The sequence below is a fragment of the Microcaecilia unicolor genome, chromosome 3 (genome assembly GCF_901765095.1).
Source record: "Microcaecilia unicolor chromosome 3, aMicUni1.1, whole genome shotgun sequence".
Lineage (NCBI taxonomy): Eukaryota > Metazoa > Chordata > Amphibia > Gymnophiona > Siphonopidae > Microcaecilia > Microcaecilia unicolor.
This window is the reverse complement of record NC_044033.1, coordinates 69,144,210-69,169,970: the sequence shown is the minus strand read 5'-3', so window position 1 is coordinate 69,169,970 and position 25,761 is coordinate 69,144,210. Positions and strand designations below refer to the sequence as shown.

Below are 25,761 nucleotides of genomic sequence, written 5' to 3'. Positions count from 1 at the left end.
ATTGCTGTGCAAAGTGTATTACTTTGTGATTACATTAAAACGTATAAATTAAACAAATGGTCAACTGGTTGAGTAACTAAAGGGGGCATTACTTTTCACTTGGGTGATAAGAGTGATGAGCAATAATTAAAAAAATTGTGTTGTGTGTTTACTTAGGTTCTCTTGTCTAATATTACATTTTGTTTAAAGTTCAGGAACATTTCAGTGTGACATACATGCAATAGTAGGGGAACTTGGGGGGAGGTGACTTATATCACTTTATATTTATGTAGAGGCCGACAAATTTTTTTTGTTTCACCCATAATTGAAACTGCCACTGAAACTATTCCTTCATTTTCAGCCAGTACTGAAAATATGCCTAAACCCAGGCATGTGGGTTCGGCCGAAGCCAAAACAGAGACTAAACAAGAAAAAAGACCATCTTGCTGGCCTGGGAGTCAGGGAGGATAGTGAATACTGAGGTGCGGGTGTTGGAATTTGTTATCTACCCACACACACAAATGGTTGTAAGTGAGGCTGGAACCTAAGAAGGCAAATGGGGTTTCTCTCCTAGCAACCTTTTTTTTTCTGCCGGAGTTGAGCTTCTCTTCCAGAGATTGCCACATTCCGCAACAATGGAGCTATCCTCTTTAGAACACACTAATCAAAACATATTCAGAATTCTGAATATCACCTCAGAAACAACACACACTCCTTCCACTATCAACACTGTTTGTTAAAACAGACAGGTTTTCATTGTGTGATGACTACAGGATATGTAGACCAGTCTTGAGCATTTTTATTTTGGGTGCAAGGGTCTGCTTTCAAATAAAGTCAGTCAAGACACTTTGCAAAATAACCCAAAAACCCTGAAAAAATAATCACTCAGAATCAATACTGCAAACTAAACCATGACAGCCCAACCCACCTATGAAAAGACAGAGATATAAATATTACACTGGGTCCTAGTGCTCCAATAACCTACTATTAGGAACCTAAAACAAGCTGACTGTTACACATTCCTACACAGATGTTACATGTTAGCAGAATCCTTCACCTCAGTCATGTCTGCAGAGCATGGATAGACCCTCATCTGATACAAGATAGGGAACCAGAAACAGATGCGACAAAATCCCCCCCCCCCCCCCACACACACCACACATACTACACCAGATACAGGACTGCTACAGATCTCTATATAAATCACATGGTAACAGAATACCACACGTAAAACACCAGACCCCTCAACAAAGTATGAAAACGAGGACCAAGATCAGTAATAGAGATATGAAGGAAAAAAATGAACTAGAACCTCAGGTCAGACTCTGCGTACAGCATACTAGAGAAAGAGAAGCTTAAATGCAAATGATCAGAGATGGCAAATTTCCCAACGCTAACATTCCAATTAGTAAATCCAAAATAAAATATTTTCTACCTCCTTTTGTCTGAGCATTTTATTTTTCTATTCACTTTGGTCCCAGTGTCTCGTCCTGCTTTTCTCTGGTTTTATTTTCATCTTTGAAACACTCCTGTCCATTTGACATTTCCTCTTTGACTATGTCCACCATCCATCTTTCCTTTGTGTCACTATCCATCTGTCTAGCATCTCCCCTCTGTGTCCTTGACCCTAACCTTTTCTTCACGTTCAGCATCTGCTTTCTCAGTGTCCCTATCCTCCCCTATATTCAGCATCTCTCCTCTGGGTTCCAACCCTTGACCTGTCCTGCAACACCCCCCCCCCCTGTAATCAGCATTGCCCGTATACCTATCCCCCCTCCATGTCCAGCATTGTCCCTTTGTGTCTGTCCCTATGTCCCTCCATGACAAACATGTCTACTGTGCCTCCCTGACCCTCCCCTTTGTCTTCCCTTCCTCCAGTACCCCCCTATCCTGAGGCCAGTATCTCTCCCTCTCAATTCCCACTAGCACTCCATGGTCAAGGTTTCTCTACCCTCCTGGGTAACAATGGCTCTCCCCCCTCCTCAAGTCCAGTCCTCTCTCTCTCCCTCCCTTCTCCCCAGCTGGTTCACATATATAACTCCCCTCCCCTTCCCCCTCCTAGGTCTGGCACCTCTTCTCTGTCCGTTCATCCCATCCCATCCCTCCCCCTCTCGTTGTCTAGCAGAGCACCTCTCTCTCCATGCTGCAGGACCAGCATCTCCTCTCCTTTCCCCTCCCCTCCACTGTAGATCCAGCAATTCTCCCTTTCCCTCCTCCCTGTGATCAAATAGTCCCTCCTCACTTGACGTGATCGCTGCTGGTAGTGGTAGTGATACTGCAGGGTTTAGAGCAGGCTTGGGAGTCTCAGCCTGCTCCCAAGCCTCTTATACCAGGGTCCTATGGGAATGGGGAGTCCCCTACCCACCTGTGGCTTATGCTATCTGGCAGAAACAGAGAGGGAGCAGCCATGCTGCCCAGCCCCTCATCTGCTGGGGATTTTCTATTTAAAGTCCTCCGGCACTTGCACTCCACCAGCCCCCATCTCCTCTGCGTGTTCTTTCTCCTGAATTCCGCCTCAGAACTTCCTGTTACAGAGGACACTTCGGGCTGGGGGAGAAGCAGCACTGTTTTCACAACTGCAGCGGCGAGGGAGCACACAGAGGAGAATGGTCTGAGTGCCAAGTGTTGGTAACCACCTTAAAAACGAAGCATCAGTTCTGCCAAACTGCATAAACTCAAGACAGCTGTTTTCGGTGAACCAAAACCCACCAAAAACAATTGTTCGGGTCAGTTTCAGCACACAGAAACAAAAAACAAATGTTGGTTGGGCTCTATATTTATGTTTGCCACAGAGCAGGTATAAGTTAGTATGTTTGAATTATTTTATAAAAAGCACATAAGTTGCTTTTGAGCTTCATATGTACTACCATATCCGCTCCCCTGAAGAGTGCCACCCGAGGCCTCCACAGATGGCCTAATGGTCGGGCCCCCCTGTATGCGCATAATTTAAGCACAGGATCCATGCTCAAAAAATTATGAGCGATCTAAAAAGGGAGAGCGGAAATGGAGGAGGGTCATGGGCGTAACAGGGGCATTCCTAAAATAAGCACATATAGTTTATACACTAATGGGGATATGTCCTAATATAGACACGTACAATTTTCACTATGTTTCAGTGGTGCAAATGGCGATGCCTAAAGTTAGAGACACAATTCCAGGGCGTGAAGTGCTATTCTAGAAACCGCGCCTAACTTGAAGCGGTGACTTATAGAAGAGTGCTTTTTTTTTCACTGCAGATTTTTTGGTGTCAATATATAGAATCTAGTCCCATTATGACCCATGGCCTAGTGTTTGGTTTGGAGAAAAAAACTGGAAAGTTGGCAATCCTATTAGAAATATGTCAACATATGTCAAAACAGCTGTCAACTGCTATTTTAGCAAAGTTACTGGAGCAGCAGGGTTTTCTGATGACCTGAATGACATTCCTCTTGCTCAAGGTGAAAGGAATATCACAGCTTTTTTTTTCTGGAATGCAAGTCTTGCATCTACACAGCCCTCCTTCTGAGGGTAGTTTTGAAGCCATCTCACTGCAGTGGGGCTTTTTTCTTCAGGCAGGAATCCTCACTCTACTTGGACTCTCAATAATGCAGCATTCCACTTCCATGCACTGTACATTTCATGTTTTCAGCTGACATCTTCATTAACGATACAGTCCCTTTAGATCACCAGTGCAACCAAAATGTTGTATGATACGTACATCAATTTTGTCCCTAGAAGGTGGCCTTAAAAACTCAAAAATCCCAATAAAATTGTTATCTTTCTGTGATAGGAAGACCAGACTATAAAAGTGGGAAAAATAGTCTTTAAACATACATTTTAGGGAATGAAAAATTAAATATGAGCTTTGTTCAAGAAGGATACTGGCCTATAATTCAGCTGGTAGAGACTTGAAAATCCCAGTCGGGCTCAAGAATATGGAATGGGGGGTGGGGATGGGGTATGTTGCCTAATCGAACTGTATCGATGTGTGTGTGTCGTGGTGATCTCATTGAGAGCAATCAATAGTAATCCAAAAAAAAAAAAAATCAATCAATCTACTTTTGCTCCATCATTTAATCAAATCTGAGTAGAATATTTTCAAGCACAAAATTAAGAAAAATGAGCAACATAAAAAGAGAGAAAAGAAAACAGGGCAAAAAGGAAGACAAAACTAAGCATCCAAAAATAAGTGGCCAGAGAATTAAGGGCACTGAAAAGAGAAGAAAAATAATTAGTATGCAAGGATGAGACACAAAAAGAGAGGAAACTGATTGGAACAGGAGGAAAAAGAAATCAGAAAACCTGAATAAAAAAAACAGATGCCTGTAAACAAATGTCTTCTCTGTGTGATCTCTTATGTAGATTTATTATTAGCAAAACAATATGTTACTAGATTAAAATTAGGGTTCTGCTACACCACCCCCATCTCACTGTCCATTTTGGGCCTGATTTATAAATATCTTTCGCTATAGATAGAAAAAGAGAACAAAAGAAAACAAAAACACGTTAGTGAAATCAGGTTCATCTATAAGAAAAATGTTTAGTATATCTAGCCCTAAGTATGTGAAGACACTACTCAGAAAATGGGTTTGCTCATTTTGTATTCATTTGAAAATCCTTGAGATTTGCAAACTAGTTGAGAATTGGTGCTGTAGGGCAGAATCACATCCCAGTGACCTTGCTACAAAAGCAAAGTGGACCCATGTAAAGTCCATCTGCGGCTATGCTACTTAAGAGAGAAAGCAGAATCCCAGGAAAGGTGAACATCTGGAGACAATCCGGAAAAGGAAAAGGGTCACAAGCACTACCAAAGGGCTTCTTTATTCATACATAATACAGCCTGCACTTACTACGGTATAACCCAAAAGGGAGCCCTGCTATTGAACTTCAGTGGAAAATAAAGAACCCAAAATATCTAAAATGTTACTTTTGTTAAGGTGAAAACTATGTCACCTTTGCTTATGTTTCCCCCTTCTCCTCCTCCCCTTTCCTCTGATAAACTGGTGCCAGTGGAGGCAATTATGCTTTCCATAGAAAAAAAAAAAAGAATATCTGCATTTTGAAAAGTGCTCTCAATCTTATCAGGTGTAGAACAGCCTGGTTTCTAGAGGGAGGGGATGCAGTTCAGGCCACTCCTCTTTCTTTCTTTCTGTCTGGCTATCAGATAAATCCATCCAACCAACTGCAGGCCTTCATAATCAGACATAAGCCCCTGTCGTCATTGCTGCCTAATTTCAACATGTGTTGTGTATTATGCATTGACAGAACTTCAGTAGAAAGAAAGAAAAAGCAGCAGCCAGCACTGAAGGAATGGTCATGGTTTATTTTAGCAAAAACAAAACAAAACACACACACACACACACACAGGGCCATTTACTAAACTGTGGTACTACAAAACCTGTGTGTGTTAATAGTTGGAATGTTCCCAGCATCTTCCTATACAATTAACATACAGAAAACATCTTCACTATGCATTAAGGGGCCTTTTTACAAAGTGGCGGTAACCCAATGCGGCCTTACCGCTCGCTGAAAAGGAAGTACCACCGGGCTACTGCAGCAGCCTGGCACTAGTTTTCTACCCCCCCCCCCCCCCCCGTGCACCATCATATCCGGTAATTGGGCAGTGCCGGTGCGCGGCCCAGTTAACGCAGGGTTAGAGCGAGAGCCCCTACCGCCACCTCAATGCGGTAAGGGCTCCACCCTGAAATGGCCATGCGGCAAATGCTTCACTTGCCACACCGCCATTTCTTTTAAAAATAAGTACATAAGTAATGCCATACTGGAAAAAGACCAAAGGCCCATCAAGCCCAGCATCCTGTCCACGACAGTGGCCAATCCAGGTCACGGGCACCTGGCAAGCTTCCCAAATGTACAAACATTCTATACATGTTATTCCCGAAATTGTGCATTTTTCCCAAGTTCATTTAGTAGCAGTCTATGGACTTGTCCTTTAGGAAACTGTCTAACCCCTTTTTAAGCTCTGTCAAGCTAACCGCCTTCACCACGTTCTCCAGCAATGAATTCCAGAGTTTAATTATGCGTTGGGTGAAGAAACATTTTCTCCGATTTGTTTTAAATTTACTACACTGTAGTTTCATCGCATGCCCGCTAGTCCTACTATTTTTGAAAAGCGTGAACAGACGCTTCATATCCACCTGTTCCACTCCACTCATTATTTTATATACCTCTATCATGTCTCCCCTCAGCCGTCTCTTCTCCAAGCTGAAAAGCCCTAGCCTCCTTAGTCTTTCTTCATAGGGAAGTCGTCCCATCTCCGCTATCATTTTAGTCACCCTTCACTGCACCTTTTCCAATTCTACTATCTTTCTTGAGAAGCGGCGACCAGAATTGATCACAATACTCAAAGTGCGGTCGCACCATGGAGCGATACAACGGCATTATAACATCCTCACACCTGTTTTCTATACCTTTCCTAATAATACCCAACATTCTATTCTAGACCTACCTTTTACCCGTTGCAGTAAAAATAAGGGGGGCCTCAGTGCATGTCAAAAACATGCACAGACGCCAGCGCAGGCCCCCCTTTTGCCGCAGCTTGGTGAAAGAGCCCTAATTGCATAGCTACACGTATTCAGCTGGTGTTAACACTGTCAAATTACCAGATAACACACAGTCCCCACCTATTTACCTCCTACCTATTTCCAAGTTAGACAGTTAACATCAGAATTAGTGTGTGCTATTCAACTGCCATTACTGTTAGCACAGGCAAATTCCCATGTCAAACCGCTTAAAACGGGTCCCATGATCTTTTTTAGTTATTAGTTTCCACCATCTCTTCCCTAGTAAAATTAATTACAATACAATATTTTGGTATAATGGGCCAGTTTACTCTTCTAGTTGGTTTATGGTGGACAATCAGACATGGAAACAACCTCTCTAATATGAGCCAGGTCAGGGTCTGCCTCAGTCATGAAAGCTTAGCATCTGGCTTCCACCCCCAGTGCGCACCATTTCTGGCGCTAGCGGAAATATTGAAAAAATATTTCTGAAGGAGGATTACCAACGGGTTAGGGCGGGAGCTCTTACAGCCAACTCAATGGGTGGTGGTAAATGCTCTTCTTAAAATGGCCGCGCGGCAAGTGCAAACTTACCACACGGCCATTTCATTTTTGGCTATTTTCACCTGCTTAAGTAAAAAAGGGGCCCTGGTGTGCGGCAAAAACGGATGCACAGGGCCCCTTTACCAAAGCTTAGTAAAAGGGCCCCATAGAGCTTGATGTACTAAAGGGTTTAGCCCATTCTGGGGCCCAATTTAGTCTTAGAAAATTTTTTCTGCATTCTCTGTCTGTGACAAAGTATTCTTGCTGCCATGTTAGCCCACCTGAATATGTGAATATGGATGTAAAAGGCAATAAACCCCCCCCCCCCCCCCCCCAAAACAACTACCACTTTAAAAAAAAAATCAGGCAATATCTTTCTGCTAGATCAAACAAACATTTCTCGAGTGGTTTTCAGGAGCAAAAGCTCCATCAGGTCTATGGAAAAAATCCCTAATGCCAGACAGACAAAAAAAGGAAAATGCTTGTAAAATCCTCAAAAGGTTATTAAAATGTAAACAAAACAAAACAAAAAACCTAGTCAATGAATGGTGCGCTGAAAAATGGACCTGCACGCGTCCAATACACGCGTTTACACCAGCGCAGGCCTTTTTCCGAAACACCTTAGTAAAAGGACCCCATGAAAGAAGAAGTGTGTCAGGGCAGAGAGTTGGCGTACCAGCACTGATCAGTTAGTGCATGATTAACACATGAGCCCTTACTGCCTAAAAACAGGTGTCAGCAATGCTTGTGTGCTAATTTGTTTCTTAATGGTCTGCACTAATCAGGCTTATTTTCGAAAGAGAAGGGCGCCCATCTTTCAACACAACTTGCAAGATGGGCGTCCTTCTCCCAGGGTCCCCAAATCGGCATAATTGAAAGTCAATTTTGGGCATCCTCAACTGCTTTCTGTCGCGGGGACGACCAAAGTTCACGGGGGCATGTCGGAAGCATAGTGAAGGCGGGACTGGGGCGTGCTTAACATATGGACATCCTCGGCTAATAATGGAAAAAAGAAGGGTGTCCCTGACGAGCATCTGGCCGACTTTACTTGGTCTACTTTTTCATGCGACCAAGCCTCAAAAAGGTACCCGAACTGACCAGATGACCACCCGAGGAAATTGGGGATGATCTCCCGTTACTCCCCCAGTGGTCACTAACCCCCTCCCCACCCTAAGAAAAAACAACTTTAAAAATATTTTTTGCCAGCCTCAAATGTCATACCCAGCTCCCTGACAGCAAAATGCAGGTCCCTGGAGCAGTTTTAGTGGGTGCAGTGCACTTCAGGCAGGCGGACCCAGGCCCATCCCCCCCTACCTGTTACACTTGTGGTGGTAAATGTGAGCCCTTCAAAACCCACCCGAAACCCACTGAACCCCACATGTAGGTGCCCCTTCACCCCTTAGGGCTATGGTAGTGTTGTACAGTTGTGGGGAGTGGGTTTGGGGGGGCTCAGAACCCAAGGTAAAGGAGTTATACACCTGGGAGCAATTTCTGAAGTCCACTGCAGTGCCCCCTAGGGTGCCCGGTTGGTGTCCTGGCATGTGAGGGGGACCAGTGCACTACGAATGCTGGCTCCTCCCATGACCAAATGGCTTGGATTTGGTCATTTCTGAGATGGGCGTCCTCGGTTTCCATTATCGCTGAAAACCGGGGATGACCATCTCTAAGGTCGACCTAAATGTGGAGATTTGGCCATCCCCGACCGTATTATCGAAACGAAAGATGGACGCCCATCTTGTTTCGATAATACAGGTTTCCCCGCCCCTTCGCAAGGATGCCCTCAGGAAAACTTGGGCGCCCCATTCGATTATGCCCCTCCACGGCAACATTTTCTATTTTTAAATAGAAAATTGGCTATTTTACTGCTGTGGTAGTAAGTGGCCTTAGAATGCAGGACAAGGATGGGCTCTAAGGGATTTTACTTGGGAAGATATTTTGGAATAAATAGACCTTCAAGTACCACAAGTACGAACAGAGGTTCTATCATCTATTATACTACACCATGGTTTAAAAAAAAAAATTATACATACAAATCTTCTTTTCTGCATAACCACGTTATAATTTGACCAATTTCAATAAAATTTGGGATATCACCCTGATTAAACTTGCAACAAGCCTACACTCACACTGGCCACCTTATCTAAATAGTTTCATCACCTAGCCATTATCACCATGATGTATGTAGAAGTCTTTCAGCCTGAACCACTGTCCTTCCACTTCTTGTACGTCCTCCCAGCCCATCAGCTCCTTCCTTAGGTATTCCCCCATTTTACTAAAGTCAGCATGCTTGAAATCCAGGATTTTGAGTTTTGAGTGGCCACCCTCCTCTTCAGCCGTCATATCAAACCAAACCGTTTGATGGTCACTGCCGCCCAGGTGGGCACCCACTCGGACATTTGACACGCTATCTGCATTTGTGAGCACCAGATCCAGCGTCGCTCCCTCCCTCGTGGGTTCCATGACCATTTGTCTGAGCAGAGCACTTTGGAAAGCATCCACAATCTCTCTACTTCTTTCCGATTCCGCAGATGGAACCTTCCAATCTACATCCAGCAGACTGAAATCTCCCAGCAACAGCACCTCTCTCTTCTTTCCCAACTTTTGAATATCTGCGATCAGGTCTCTATCTAATTCTTCCAATTGTGTTGGAGGTCTGTAGACAACAAAAATAAAGGCTAAAGAGTTCGCGTTCCAGAAATACAAAAAAACTCAAGACGAGGAACACGGGGAGGAATACCGGAGGAAACTGAAAGAAGCCAAGAGAGAGGTACGTCTGGCGAAAGCGCAAGCGGAAGAACAAATGGCTAGAAAGGTAAGGAGGTGTGACAAAAATTTCTTCAGGTATATTAGTGAAAGAAGAATGACTAAAGGGAATTGTGAGACTAAAAGATACTGCAAACCGCTATGTAGATAATGATGAAGAAAAGGCAAATTTTCTAAATAGATACTTTTGTTCTGTTTTTACTGAAGAAAATCCGGGAGAAGGACCACGATGGACTGGCAAAAGTTCATTTGAGAATGGAGTGGATATAGCACCGTTCACGGAAGAGAGTGTGTATCAACAGCTAGAAAAACTAAAGGTGGACAAAGCCATGGGACCGGATGGGATCCACCCCAGGATATTGAGGGAGCTCAGACGAGGTTCTGGCAGGTCCTCTTAAAGATTTGTTTAATAAATCCTTAGAAATGGGAGAGGTTCCGAGGGATTGGAGAACGGCGGAGGTGGTCCCTCTTCACAAAAGTGGTGATAGGAAGAAGCTGGAAACTACAGGCCGATAAGCCTCACTTCGATTATTGGAAAAGTAATGGAAGCAATGCTGAAGGAAAGGATAGTGAACTTCCTGGAAGAAAATGAGTTGCAAGATCCGAGACAACATGGTTTTACCAAAGGGAAATCGTGCCAAACGAATCTCATTGAATTCTTTGATTGGGTGACCGGAGAATTGAACCGTGGACGTGCTATAGACGTAATCTACTTAGATTTCAGCAAGGCTTTTCACACGGTTCCCCATAGGAGGCTCTTAAATAAACTGGATGGGCTGAAGATAGGACCCAGAGTGGTGAACTGGATTAGGAACTGGTTGACGGACAGGCGCCAGAGGGTGGTGGTGAATGGAGTTCGCTCGGAGGAGGGAAAGGTGAGTAGTGGAGTGCCTCAGGGATCGGTGCTGGGGCCGATTCTGTTCAATATATTTGTGAGTGACATTGCCGAAGGGTTAGAAGGTAAAGTTTGCCTATTTGCGGATGATACTAAGATTTGTAACACAGTGGACACCCCGGAGGGAGTGGAAAACATGAAAAAGGATCTGAAAAAGCTAGAAGAATGGTCTAAGGTTTGGCAATTAAAATTCAATGCGAAGAAATGCAAAGTGATGCACTTAGGGAGTAGAAATCCAAGAGAGGCGTATGTGTTAGGCAGTGAGAGTGTGCTAGGTACGGATGGGGAGAGGGATCTTGGGGTCATAGTATCTGAGGATCTGAAGGCGATGAAACAGTGTGACAAGGCGGTGGCCGTAGCTAGAAGGTTACTAGGTTGTATAGAGAGAGGTGTGACCAGCAGAAGAAAAGAGGTGTTGATGCCCCTGTACAAGTCGTTGGTGAGGCCCCATCTGGAGTATTGTGTTCAGTTTTGGAGGCCGTATCTTGCTAAGGATGTAAAAAGAATTGAAGCGGTGCAAAGAAAAGCTACGAGGATGGTATGGGATTTGCGTTACAAGACGTATGAGGAGAGACTTGAGGACCTGAACATGTATACCCTGGAGGAAAGGAGAAACAGGGGCGATATGATACAGACGTTCAAATATTTGAAAGGTATTAATCCGCAAACAAACCTTTTCGGAGATGGAAGGCGGTAAGAATGAGAGGGCATGAAATGAGATTGAAGGGGGGCAGACTCAAGAAGAATGTCAGGAAGTATTTTTTCACGGAGAGGGTGGTGGATGCTTGGAATGCCCTCCCGCGGGAGGTGGTGGTGAAGAAAAAGGTAACGGAATTCAAACATGCGTGGGATAAACGTAAAGGAATCCTGTGCAGAAGGAAGGGATCCTCAAGAGCTTAGCCTAGAATGGGTGGCAGAGCTGGTGGTTGGTAGGCGGGACTAGTGCTGGGCAGACTTATACGGTCTGTGCCAGAGCTGGTGGTGGGAGGCAGGGATAGTGCTGGGCAGACTTATAGGGTCTGTGCCAGAGCTGGTGGTTGGGAGGCGGGGATAGGGCTGGCCAGACTTATATGGTCTGTGCACTGAAGAGGACAGTACAAATAAAAAAGTAGCACATATGAATTTATCTTCTTGGGCAGACTGGATGGACCGTGCAGGTCTTTTTCTGCCGTCATCTACTATGTTTACTATGTATATACGCAGAAGTCATGTTGCTTTAAAAACATAGGGGGCCTTTTAAGAAAGGGTGACAAGCCTACCACGGGCTTTATGTGGCAATTTGGCTCTGCAGTCAGGCTCCTGGGGGAGCCCGGCAGTAGTTTCGACCCCCCACCACGCACCATTTCCAGTGCTATAAAACATTTTTGTATTTTCTAGCACTGGGGGCATAACCGACGGTAAACGGGTAGCGCTGCATGCTGTCTGGTTACCACCGAGGCACGGTAGGAGCCCTTACAGCCTCCTATATAAGAGGAGGTAAAGGCTCCCCCAGGAAATGGCCGCATGGCTAGTGTTTTAACTTACTGCACGGACAGTTCCTTCCTTTAAAATAAAGCCTTTTATCAGCAGCAATAAAAGGAGGCCTCGGCATGTGGCCTAAACCACGTGCTGACACCACCGCAGGGCAAAAGGAGCCCAAACAGTGAGCATGGGTTTCTGTTGGAGGATCTGACCCTTATTAAAACTTGTATTTGGAAAGGTTATGATTCTTATAGTTTGCAGCAAGCGTAGAATATGTTTTGAAGAAATTGCAAGAAACGAGTCCAACTGATAACTAGTCAGGAAGGAGCAGGACCTGATTGGTTTGCGCTGAAGAGAACATTGTAGCAGTTGAAGAACCCGTCAGTTAGGTAAGGTGGCAGCGTTTGTATATGCTCATTGCAAATTTATTCAGGATGATATATTGCAAATGTTAATGGAATTGGTCAAGTTTTGACACAGTTATACAAAAAAAAAATAAGCTTTGTATAGTGTTTTTTTTTTTTTTTTTTTTTTTGAAACAGTGTAGAAATCGAATTATGTAGGGGGAAAAAAAAGTTTGCACTTTTTCCTTTTGTGGTTTTATTAAACCTGATCTTATTAAAATACTTTGGAGCATGATTTGTAACTAACAACAATTAAGAATACATTATATAATCATTCAGCTAAAAATAAAAATTACAAGTATAATATCTGAGCAGTAAATATGCGTTTGAAAGCAAAACTCAAGATGCACCAGGCTTTGAAACATTATGTTTTGAGATGTTTGTTGCTGAAGTATGAATACAATTCACTTCCAAGAAGAAAATACTGTTTATAGGATAAAAGTAATCTGTCAAATGTAGAAAAAAAATTAGTCAATGAGCATCTTAGTGCATTAAATGGAAACCTGTTTTATCCATGAGGGGGAAAAAAATCCCCCTTAAACTAATTATGATGTTTGTGCCAGCATGCAGCTCATTCTCTTCTAGCTGAACAGAATTGCATCTTGAATATAAAGTCCGATTGATTCATTATAATTATGCAAAGCAGATTTCTGGACACACACACACACACAGATATTAACTTTTTATTACCAGCTTGGTTTAGAAGGGAAAAATATGTCCACAAATTTAACTCACAGCTAAGATCAGGAAAAACAAAACACACGTCCCTTATTAAATTTACCCGTCTGAAGATGGGGCCTAGGGGGTCTTGGGATATCAAGTGTACCATCCTTCTCGAATCTGGAAAATTCCAACACTGAGCCAATAAAAAGTATCTCAATCTGCAAAGAAACGGCTACCATAACACTTGGGGGGGGGGGGTCCTTTTACTAAGGTGTGCTGAACAGTGGCCTGTGCTGGTGTAGACGTGTGTATTGGATGCACGCAGGCCCATTTTTCAGTGCACCTGCAAAAAAGGCCTTTTTTTTCCAAAAATGGACATGCGGCAAAATAAAAATTGGTGGGCCTCCATTATGGGCCTGAGACCTTACTGCTACCCACTGACTTAGCGGTAAGGTCTCATGCGTTAACCGGGTGGTAATCGTCAGCGCACGTACACTGCCGATTACTGCCTGATCAGCGCCACATAGTAGAAAATAAAAAATATTTTCTGCTGCGCGTATTGGGCGCGCAAAGGTACCTACGCGGCTTAGTAAAAGTGTCCCTTGGTAAGCTGCCCTTGTAACTAGATATTCAGAGTAACAGATAAAGTGGCTTTAGCTGGTACTTCACTGGAAAATGCCACCTATCATTCTAATGGCTAACCTCCAGATTCTACAAAATGCGACTTAAGCTGCACGCACAAATCCAGTCATATTCTGGATTTGCACGTGCAACTTAATTACTTAACAAGTCAATCTGCACTGATAATTGCCACTTAACCAGCAATGATTGACACTTATTGGCATTAATTAGAATTTACGTGCGGAACTAAGCGAATTCTATAACATGACGCACATACATTCTAAGTCATGTAGTTGAAAAGGGGGTGTGGCCATGGACATAGCATGGGTGGGTCATAGGCATTTCTAAAATCTATGCGCTTTTTATATAATACACCCAGTCTGTGCGTAATTTAGACATTGGCATTTACACCAAGTTTTACTTGGCGTAGCTGCCCTCAACTAAATTTAGTCACACGTACAGGCGCTCGGTGTATTCTATAAACTGTGCAGAAATTTTGGTTTATTGTACAAAGTACGTCTAAATTTAGGCGTACTTTACACATTACCCTAGGCGTATTTTCTTTGGTGGCGATTTTTTAATGTATTATATATAGAATCTAGCCGTTAATATCTTCTTGGAAGGCTCAGCTTTTGAGCTCTGGTGGGAGGCCCTAGCAGAATTCTGAGGAAATGTGTGTCATGTTTAAAAAGAGAACCGTTTGTACCAAATGCTTTCACATAGAAAGAATCCATCACCTAAGCTACTGTGTGGACAAGCTTTCTTTTCATTCCCCTTTCTCTCTTTGCTGACCTCCGACATACAGAAAAAAAAGTCAGTCACGTGCCACCACCTGAGCCCACCTCATGCATCCGTCTGGTCTCGCAAAAGCAGAAATGAGCCATCCCCTCAGCTTTGCCGGAGAACAATTGGATAGATTAAGCCAAGTGTGAGCTGCTGCATAATTCGGCCCAGAAGTGTTGCGTCTCCATCTGCAACACTGCCCTTCTCATGACTGATGGGACAGGTGTCATTCAGATTAATGGCAGCCACCGACAGAACTGCCTGGATCTTGAATATGACATAGCATCAACTGAACACAGATCTCTTCCTAATAGTGAGAGGATGTGCGGCCCAAGCTGGCTCTGCTCAGTTATTGGAATTCCCACTTAACCCCGCTGATGGCTCATGGGAACAGTTGCAGAGTCGTGGCATTACACGCCACTTCAAAACATCTACTCTGCTAGGTTAGCTACTGATCTGAAAACAGTGCCAAGAATGCTTACACTGCTAGGAAAAACATACCGTATCATGAGAAATCCCAGCACTGGTGGGGCATTAAAATACAATCTAAAGAAATCTGTAGAAGATTTTCAAATTCTTCAAAATGGCCTAGGCCTATTTCAGTTTTCTTCTCGATCTAATACTATATATATGTACTGCATTTGAATCACCTACTTGAATGCAACTGTAAAAACAAAAATGCATTCTGTTAAGCAAAGTGTTGTCTGTCATGTAGTACCTCTGAACAGTCACCAAACTGACACCTCACAAGGGCAGGATAGACTTCTAAAATTCAGTTTTAAGATTTTCTTTTCCCCACCTCACAGCTGAGGTCAGTAGAAAAAATATATGCCTTTAAAAATCATTTTGGAAAGGCAATACCTACACCTCAGTAAAATAAAAAAATAAAAATATTTAACTTTCTGTGTAGTGTCAGAGACAGGCAAATTTATGACAATCTTGAAATTGTTCCTGCTTCATCAATGAATATATTCCTGTATTGTTAATTGGGGAGGTGAGGGGGAAGGTTGGGGCTTACCTGTAGCAAACTCTGCCCTGGTGCACAACCTGGATAAATCTGCCCAACACTGAAATTTTGCTTTACTAGAGTATTTCCATTTGAACACGTAATTCTAATTTATTTGTTTTTTCTTTCTTTCTTTGCAAAATATAATAAACCCAATCCAGCCAGTAACACTGGTCCACACAGGCACATTTACTTACATGTAAACAAGCCAGCTACTCAGACTGGTTCAATAAACAGAGCCCAAGGCATTTTATAATGTCTTATCAAGACACTCTCACCAGTTCAACTCTACCAGCAAGATATGGTTTGGATTCAAAACTAATTGTACAGGCGCCTCCTGAAAGCCACCAAAAGCTCCCGTCCAGTACATCATTGATGATTGAGTGAAAAGAACAAAGCCCGATTCAAAACCACAAACTCTTGCAGAAAAGCAACCTTTGCCGCATGTTTCCTACGTGCATGTACTACACATGGCATGCATGCTGCAAAGATTTTATTCCTGTGAGAGAGGCAGCACAAACCGCTATTTATAATCATTTATATTACATTTATTCGCTAACAACATGTTTGGCAAATTACAGCACTTAAATGTTAATACAATACAACCAACAGTGAACAAGACAATGGCTATAACTGATTCAACTTGGCTGATCTGTTGTAGGGGGCTTTTCAGTCATACTGAGTTTGCCAAAGAGTTTTCTGAAAGATCCAGGATGGTTAAGGGGGAGATAACTGATGGTACAGATATGTGAAGTTCCTGTTTAATTCTCAAATAATTATGTGCATAAATGGACATTTAGTGCTCAGTACTAACGGCCTGACCATGCAAGGCTTCCTCTAAAGGACTTTTTTTTTTAATGATAAAAGAAACAAATAGATTTATGTTCCACAGTGTTTCCATTTTATCGATTCTCCATTATGCTGCAGCCCACTATGTTCAGATGCATACAAGAGTTAAACCACATGGAAGTATGTTACATGGTCGCATGTCAGGATGCAGAGGGATGGTAAGGGAAAGGGTTCCGCGTATCTCTTTCGTGTTCCAAAAGGAACTGCAGTGGCATGCAGCTTTGACCGTCTCATCTAATCTATCGATCTATATATATATATATATATTTTTTTTAAGAATCAAAACTAGCCTTAAGGAAAAGACAGGATTTTCCAAGTCATTTTCCTGGCCTTACCTCCCATCCCTTCTAGCAGGGCAGAATGAGGAAAATAAAAATATCACTGTAGCACTTATTTCTTTTGGATCTTTTGTAACACTTCTTTATTTCTGTGATCCTGTTAACCTGGGATAAAGTGGCACCACTGCTCTGGGGACAGGAAGCCACCAATCTTCGATCACTCATACCCCGGGAAAAGTATCACAGGGCTGAAGGCTTTCAGCTAAAACCCGTGAGATCAAACACAGCATAACTGGCCCATCTATGATACTTTGATGCTGCTCAGCCCAGCTAATATTAGTTTGTTTTCTAAGTAAGTACAGCCAAAACACAGACATGCAGTATGCCGTTCCAATCCAAACCCTGCAAAAGGAGATACGTAACTCTGTTTTCCATCAGAGCAACGTGAAAGGACAGAGGAATAAGCACAACGGCTGATGTTCAGAGTAATAATGTATAGAATCTAATCTTCTCGTCTTGTAGAATTTGGATTTACATAGCATGCACGGAGGCAGCCTGCTATCTCCCAGTGTAAATAACCCACTAGCACCCACAGCTAATCTGTATTTCTATTTTATTTTATTTTTTATTTTACAGTGAACGGAACATAATGCAGTAAATGATGCAAGAAACGGTTGGAATATTCTCCAAATGTACACTATTATGCACACAATTCATCTTCATTTGTGATGAGCAGTTACATAGAGGCAAACAGGCACACAATCCTACCACCAGCTCACACACTACATGACAGATTGATTTGATTTGGGAAAAAGAATCTCTGTTTAATAAAGGCTCAGCTTACTTTACTTGCCACGGTATGTTAATGAAGCATCAGGCAATTACCTGTCTATGGCCTGTTATTTTCAGACCACATGCCAGGTTATGTAGTTAAGACGTTTTAAACAGGTTCCGAGGATGCATCATTCATACACAAGTCTCTACCTACTCTGGAAACCGAACGAGGGCGGGGGGGGGGGGGGGGGGGGGGGGGGGGGGGGAGAAGCAAGCCATAAAGAGCATAATTAAAGTTTGGATTAGTTTACCTACTTAAAAGCTACTTCAAAAGGTTCTATTTCAAATACGGGGAAATGATTCTGTTTTTAAGGCTACAATACGATCAAAGTCATAGGGGTCCTTTTACAAAGGCGCACTAGCGTTTTAGTACGCACTAAAAATAAGCATGCGCTAAACATTAGGGATGCCCGTACGTTTCTATGGGCGTCTCTAGCGTTTAACGCACCCTAGCATGTCTTTGTAAAAGGCCCCCATAGTTTCTTTAGGGCTCTGTGGTATCATAACCTATATTCCAGTTCTTGCTTGGGGGCCCTTTTACTAAGTTGCGTAGGTGCCTACGTGCACCCAACGCACGCCAATTCGGAGTTATCACCCAGCTACCATGTGGCTCTTGCAGTAATTTCATTTTTGGTGAGTGTCCGCTACGCGCGTCCAAAAATTAATTTTCCCGATTGTAGGTCACTACCGCCCTCGACGTGCGAGACTTTACCGCTAAGTCAATGGCTGGCGGTAGGGTCTCAGACCCAAAATGAACAAACGTCCATTTTCGGCACAAATTTTAAAAAGGCCTTTTTTACGGGCATGCTGAAAAATGGATCTGAGCGCGCCCAAAACCCGCGCCTACACTACCGCAGGCCATTTTCAGCGCACCTTAGTAAAAGGACTCCTCAGGTTCTTTACTCTCTGCATAACGGAGGCTATGGGTTACTGAAGTAGCACTCAGCGCCCAGGAGGAAGAGTTGGCTCTAAAACTGGTCCGCCAGTGACACCTAGTGGTTCATCAGTAAGTAGCACTAGAACTGCCAGGGGCCCTTTTATAAAGGTGGAGTAGGGCTACCGCATGGGTAGGGCACGCCAAATCAACCCTACCACTGGGGTAGCGCAGGACCCCGGCAATAGTTCCAAAGCTGGCACGCGCTGTTTCCTGCCATAGAAAATCATTTTATGTTTTCTACCGGGGGGGGGGGGGGGGGCGTTCCCGACGGCGATTGGCAGCAAGGCCACATTGCTGCACGCTGCCCAATTACCTGAGGTTTAGCTCGTGAACCCTTACCACCAAATAAATAGGAGGCAGTAAGGGCTCACACAGTAAATGGCAAGGCACTAATTTTGGACTTAGCATCTGGCTATTATTGTCGTAAATAGAAATTTGGCTTTTGGGCTGATGCACCAAGAGGTGGCCTGAACGCATGGGGAGAAAAAAAGTCACCTGCTAAAAGTACTGCAGGCCACTTTTTAGTGTGTCCTTGTAAAAGGAACCCAGAGGTAGCTACAACATGCTCTTTTGACCACAAGATGCTGCTGCGACAACTGAACTGCAGATGATGAAAGACAATCAGGATCTCAGGCGAGCAAAAAAAATGCAGAGAAGCAAAACAGCAACATTTTACACCCTGTACTTCAGGAATGTAATTGCTTTTCTAATATTTTCAGGAGGAAATTAAATTTCAAAAGTGTATGTATTGTATGTTGAGGTTATATTGATGCAGAGAGATTTATTGAAAATGTATCACTTTTCATTTGTGCATATCAAAGGGGCCCTTTTTGGGTAACCGCCGCATTGGTGCGCAGCAAACAGAGCCTACTGCTGGACTACCGAAGGAGCCCGGTGGTAGTCCCGGCCTCTGCCGTGTGTGCCAAATCTGGTGCTAAAAAATGCATTTTTAGTTTCTAGCCCCAGGGGGCTAACTTGGTGGTAATCAGGCAGCGCAGGTTACCACCAGGGTAGCGCGGGAGTCCTTTCCGCTTCCTAAATGGGTGGCGGTAAGGGCTTCCCTAGGAAATGACCGCACGGCAAGTGCTTCACTTACTTCAGGGTCATTTGCCTTTACAAAAAAATAAAAGGCCTTTTACCCGCTGTGGTAAAAGGGGGCCTCAGTGCATTGATTTGTCACGCTGCGACAATACCACAGGTTCCATTTTACCGCAGCTTGGTAATAGGAGTCCAAAGTGATTAACAATAATAGTAACTTTAAAAATTCTCACCAGCTAACAGCCGGAACTAAAAAGTGAAGACATCATGAGAAATGATTCTTAAACATTCCATGAGTAGAGGCATAACATGGTAGTGAAAATATTCAGTACCGTTGCCAATATCAAAGGTATTAAAACTTCAGACATGCCTCTAGCATTGGCCACATTAATGGCATAACAGGCAGTTTACATTATTGTGGGAAATAAGGTGCAACCTTACTGCAGGTATGTGGAGTTTTTTTTCTCTTAAAAACAAAACAGGAAGCTTGAAAGCTTGGTGTTGGGAAAGAAATGCAAGCAAAGGGTTTTGTTTCTCTCCCTGCAGTTTGCATTTTGTTAATACACGATAAAGGGGAGTGTGGGGAATGAACCCCTCCCCATGGAAAACAGTAAAGAAAAAAATATGTATTTCTATATATAAATTCCCTGGATAGCAGCACTAGGCTGAAAAGACATAGATAAGGCTAAAATAATAGTTTGAAATAGAAACACAATGTGTGTAAATCTAATAGCAAATTTATAAAGAAAATAAATAATAAAGAAATGATGTTGTGTTCTTACACACTGAGGAGGAAGATTCTTGGGAGTAAAATGTTCTAACAGAAACTCTATTTGCAAGCAGAGGCACCTGCATATATGTTAAGTCACCAATAATGTGTACAATATACACATCTGGAGTTTTCAACTATTGGGCATATCATAACATGGACAGAAAGGATATCGCCTGTCCCTTCCGCAGATTTAGTCTAGTATTTGATTAGTAGCAGTTTACCTTCAATTATTATAAATATAATTATATATGCACACGTATATTTTTGAAGTAACAACACAAAGCCATGAAATGTTTTCCTAGACAAGTTAAAAAGAAACACCACAAAAGAGAAATTTGGATTACAATTTGATATGCGAAAAAGAAAATATGATTAATAAAGACAAAAATTGTCGTCCCCCCCCATCACATATGACCACAAATTGAAAAACCTCTTGAAAGTGTGATAAAGATGGGAAAAAGAACAAGCAGTGACAATATAGATGTTTATCAACTTAAGTGTACGAAGCTACAGATACCTACATGAACACGTATATGTACAAATATGTCACATGCAAATTGTATTAAGAAAAAAAAAAAAAAAATATATATATATATATATATATAGAGAGAGAGAGAGAGAGAGATAGAGTGACTGTGTGTGTGTGTAATAATCCAGTCCAACAGCAAAAGAGGCTGTAATAAGTGGAATGTCAAGCTACAGAGATTGCTGGTCTCATCCCTACACTATCAAACATACACATAAAGTATGATTGGAGACAGAGAGGCCAAATATTTCACTGTCAGAGCATGTCGAGAACTGCAATTCATTTCTCTCTCATGTGCTTTAGGACAATGACAATTTAATACAAGGCCAGTGGATGTAAAAAAGATAAAAATCACAGAAAGTGGCCCAGTGTAATCACACATTTCCCTGGGAGAGTTGCACAGTTCTGACATGCACACCGCTTTATTGCCCTGCCCCCCCCCCCCCCCCCCACCCCCAAGTGGGAAACCAAATTCACAGCAAAGTTTATCATTCGTGCTCATTTTCGAAACTGAAAAGAAATGGGAAAGGGAAGCTCCAGTCCGATTGGTCATGGTGAATGAAAACATTTCGGACACCCTGACAGGTCTTCCCGGTTGGTGTGGGCCAAACAAGCGACAGACTTCTTATAAGTACAGTCAGACATACAGTTGCATTTGTTTTTTGAGACCACAGACAGTAAAAACCCTGCTAAATATTTTGTTGTCTTTAACTATCATGCAGAAGGCATTGTGTACATGTTCTATATACACAATTTTACTTTCTCTGTGTATTTGTCCGTGTGTGTTTACACACACACATACACAGTAAGATTATAAAGATATAACTGACCCTGCCCAGGTATTTAATCCACGTTATTCCTTGTCCAAGTGCTGGCTCACAGGCACAGAAGAGAGAGAGAGAGGTGCTTGATGAGTTCCTTGGCCATGGCAAGTTCACTAATAGCAGAAGTGTTTGCTAAGGGTAACAAATCTCTTCTCCTGGCAGTGCTCTATTCATTTCATTTTCCCCCCTTTACAAAATAGGAAAAGCAATGTGCCCTTAATTGATATCTAATTAAAAATAAAAAAATCCCAAGTGTGTTGCATGGACAGCCATCAAAAGTATTTATGAAACCTTGTGACAGTGAAGGAGAAACTGAAGCCTGTCTATAATCTTTTTTTTTTTTTTTGGCGCTAATGATGCTTCTTTTTTAGAAGACCTAGCAGCACTTTTTGAACTCATTTCTGTAGGACAGTCCAGAAGATGTTGCTAGGAATGGATGATTGCTTGTCACTTTCACAGTCTCACGCCTGAATTGCAGACAGCTACTGAGCACAGGAAACTTAAGACTCTTTCCAAATGGATAATATACCTCGAAAAAGGCGATGAAATGGAGCCATTCAAGAGAATTAATGAATATCCACCAGGGCTTTGCTAATAACACGGGTTAATTACCACTGCAACGCACCAGGCTCAGTAAATAAAAGAGCACACGCATAAACACATTGAAATGAGCAGCCAGTCCCACTAAAAGACTAGTTTTCACAGAGATGTTTAAATACACACAAATATTTTACATAGACAGATAGATATAGATGATATACAGGCTTACATATATATATATATATATATATATATATATATATACACACACACACACACACACATATCATAGGACCTCCATATATGATTTGAATTTAAGTACAGCAAAAAAAAAAAAAAACAGTAAAAAAATTGTGTGGATGTGTGCTGTATCTATCTATACATACATAAATACATTCCCTTTTCCATATTATTTTCATTTATATTTCAATACAAGATATATGTGGCGTGGCATCTATGCATCTATATAGTTACACACACACACAATATATACATATATGACAAACACATACTGGAGAAAAGTATATAAAATATATAAAAAGCCACAATACTTCCCAATTTTCTATCCGACAGAAATTTTAAACTAAAGGTAATAAAATTCTGGATACTGCTGCTTACATTATGTGTACACACACAGAGATTATATAGATTGCACAGATGTGTGTGTGTGTATAATAATATATATTATTACACACACACACACACACATATATATATATCACACATATCTACATTTGCGCGGATTCTGTGCAAGTTCTTTATTTACCTTGCAGACAGAAATCCTGCCTGAGCCTCCCCCCGGCACAGGAGCTTCAGGATGGGGTATGAGACCAGCACACGCCGGGCTGAAAAGCACTTGCAGAACAACTAAGATGAACTGTCGCTGCTCTCAAATTCAGCAAATCTATTTCCCCAAACTTTTCTTTCCTCCAGCTATCGCACTTGTTGTACTGCTACAATTCTTTGCAAATCAGACTGAAGGCAACGCTTTGGAGCAATGGGAGGAATAAACAAAATGAGAAAATCTGAAAACAAAAAATAGAAGATCAACGTGAAAAGGAAAGCTCACTTCCCAAGCTGAAATGTGGGCCAACCTTTTACACGCTTTGATTTTATTTGGCCAATGTCTAAATTGCTCCTTCCAAACTCCGGTCTTTGCTGACAGTAAAGAAAATGTACTTTGTTTTACACCTTCTTGGAACGTTGCAGTTATAACCACACACACATTTTTGGTAGCTTAAGGGAACTTTTAATATATTCAATAAAACAAAAAACTAATCCAAGGCTCACGAAAAAAAACAAAACAAAAAATGAAGCCCAGGGAAACTACAATATCCAGTGCCTAAATCTGAGCGGGTTTTTTTTTTTTTCCTGTTGGGTTGCAGGGTATCAGGTTTACATTTACCAAACAATCCTCCCTCTCGGCCCCCTTCAATCGCCTTCCCTTCTTCCAACAGCTGTGACAACTGGTAAAAACAGTGCGTAGATCTGGGTGTGCGCCATAATCCGTTAGCTCAGGCTGCATTTTAATCACACCACCAGGCTGAAGGCGATCGCCTGCGCCGGCCACATTGTTTCATTCACAGTGATTAGATTGACACGTATGTCAGGACGGGCACATACATTTATTGCAGGGGGATTAGTGTATTTCTTTAACCCCCACAGCCTCAGCACTTCCGACTGGGCTTTTTCCTTCCCCCCTGTCCGCCCCAGAATCTATTTCACCCTGTAAAGCGCTCAGGACCTGCACCGAACCCGATCGCCTGCCTTATTTATTTTTCTTATGGCCATTTGCATATTCATTAGGTTGCTGGATAGCCATCGGCTATTAATGGGACTAATAATAACATCCACCGTATGAAACTGAAAGACAAGTCAATTGTTTTATCACCGTTCCCTACTCTCTCTTTTTCCGGAGAACAGGCTTATCCGTCAGGGCAAGTCAAATCCTTTCATGGTATCGAGAAGGGGGAGGGGGGGAGGAAAAAACAAAAATTTGAGCAGAAATAGTTTGAGTCCCGGTGGGTAACTTAAACATGTGCCCCGGTTTCATTTAAATGCATCTGCCATAAGAAGCTTATCCGAACTAATCAGTCAAATTAACTGTACGAACTTGTAACTTTAAAAATATTTTTGACTTAAAGCACCGTCCTTAGCCCGTCTACTTAGGAGACAACTTCCACAACAGCTGGAAGCAGAGGCAGCAGCAGCAGCGTACCCTCAATGGGCTTTTTGCAATTTTACGTTCACCGTCTTCAACCTGCACTCAACCCCTCCCCCAACCTCAACTTCTAACTAGTTATATTTGTAAAAGAACAACAAAAAAATAAACCTTTCCAATGTGAAAGCTCTAACTGCTCGTTTTCTCCGTTCCCTTCATCTACTCAAACACACCGGCTGGCCACTTCTCAGCCTTGCCTTAATTACACATAACAATAGAAAATGCCCCAGACATTAAGGCCAGCTAGAGAGCATGTAGTGAACCCGGGATCCACTCTAGCCTTGGATTTGACGTACAATGGAATCTACAACAATGAGACTTCAATGCATGCTTTTTTTCCTGTAACAATTACTAGGACTAGGTATTATCATGTTAAAGCCGAACAGCAGCACCGGCTCGACATGAAGACAGATGAATCAATGACAGCTCCCCAGATATCCCAACATGAAATCCTGACTGCAGGCTGAAATGAAGTTCGCGAGATACTGATCTGCCTGACTTTTTCTCATCAGATGGCCGAGACGTGATTTAACAATATATTCCGAAGGGTCGTGCATAAAATTATGGAAGCAGCTGTGCACGGGGGGTTGGGGGGGGGGGTTTAAAAAGTACTTTTGCTTCTTCTATGGGCAGATGCTCATCTGACTAACAAAGCCAATCTACATTTTATCATTTAAGAAACAATTTGAGTGTGGTGGGGGAGGGGGGATCTTTTTTTTTTTTTTTAACACGTCCAATTGGTAGAGCAACCCCCCTCCCCCGTTATGTACTACCACATTAACCAGCTGACTTATCATATCATAATAGTGCTCAGCTCTATTTTTCAGAAGACAGCATTTCAGATTACTCTTTGAAAGGTAAATTAGCAATTGGCAATGCTATTTGTCTCCACCACTTGCTTACTAAGGCATGCCAGTGAAGTGACAGAAAAATCTCTTAACACTGTAAATACAAGATAAGCTGCGCAAGGGTTTAAAATCATCTTCAATATTACATTTCACCCCTTTCGGGACGAAAATATACACACACGCGCGCGCGCAGGCGGATAAGCCTTAATAAAAAGCCAGTTTTAAAAAGAAATCAGTAACGCGCTGGTGCCAAGAAGAGCCCCCCTGCTCTAGTTCCAGAATAAGAAGGGACTGCCGCACAGAACTCAAGACTGGAAAGGTAACAAGAATTTCCTCACGTCACTGATTTAAACCGATCACGCTCGACACAACAAACAGAAACAGAAAACACAGCGATACACAGGCAAGCTTTTCAAGCGCACAAAGCCACGCAGCATTACCTGAAGCAGGGCTTACATTTTGTGGCATGAATAAAAGGT

At 42.5% G+C, this 25,761-nt stretch overlaps 1 protein-coding gene and 1 long non-coding RNA gene across 7 annotated transcripts in view; one reads left to right on the top strand and one right to left on the bottom strand.

Moving 5' to 3' along the window:
• Positions 1-25,761, bottom strand: part of ESRRG (estrogen related receptor gamma) — a 1,192,991-nt gene that overhangs the window by 408,635 nt on the left and 758,595 nt on the right. The gene's annotated exons all lie outside the window — the stretch shown is intronic.
• LOC115465509 overlaps positions 25,671-25,761 on the top strand; it is a 32,652-nt gene continuing 32,561 nt past the window's right edge. The window contains exon 1 of the long non-coding RNA XR_003941421.1: positions 25,671-25,759. This is a non-coding gene — a long non-coding RNA (uncharacterized LOC115465509). The remainder of the gene's footprint in view (positions 25,760-25,761) is intronic.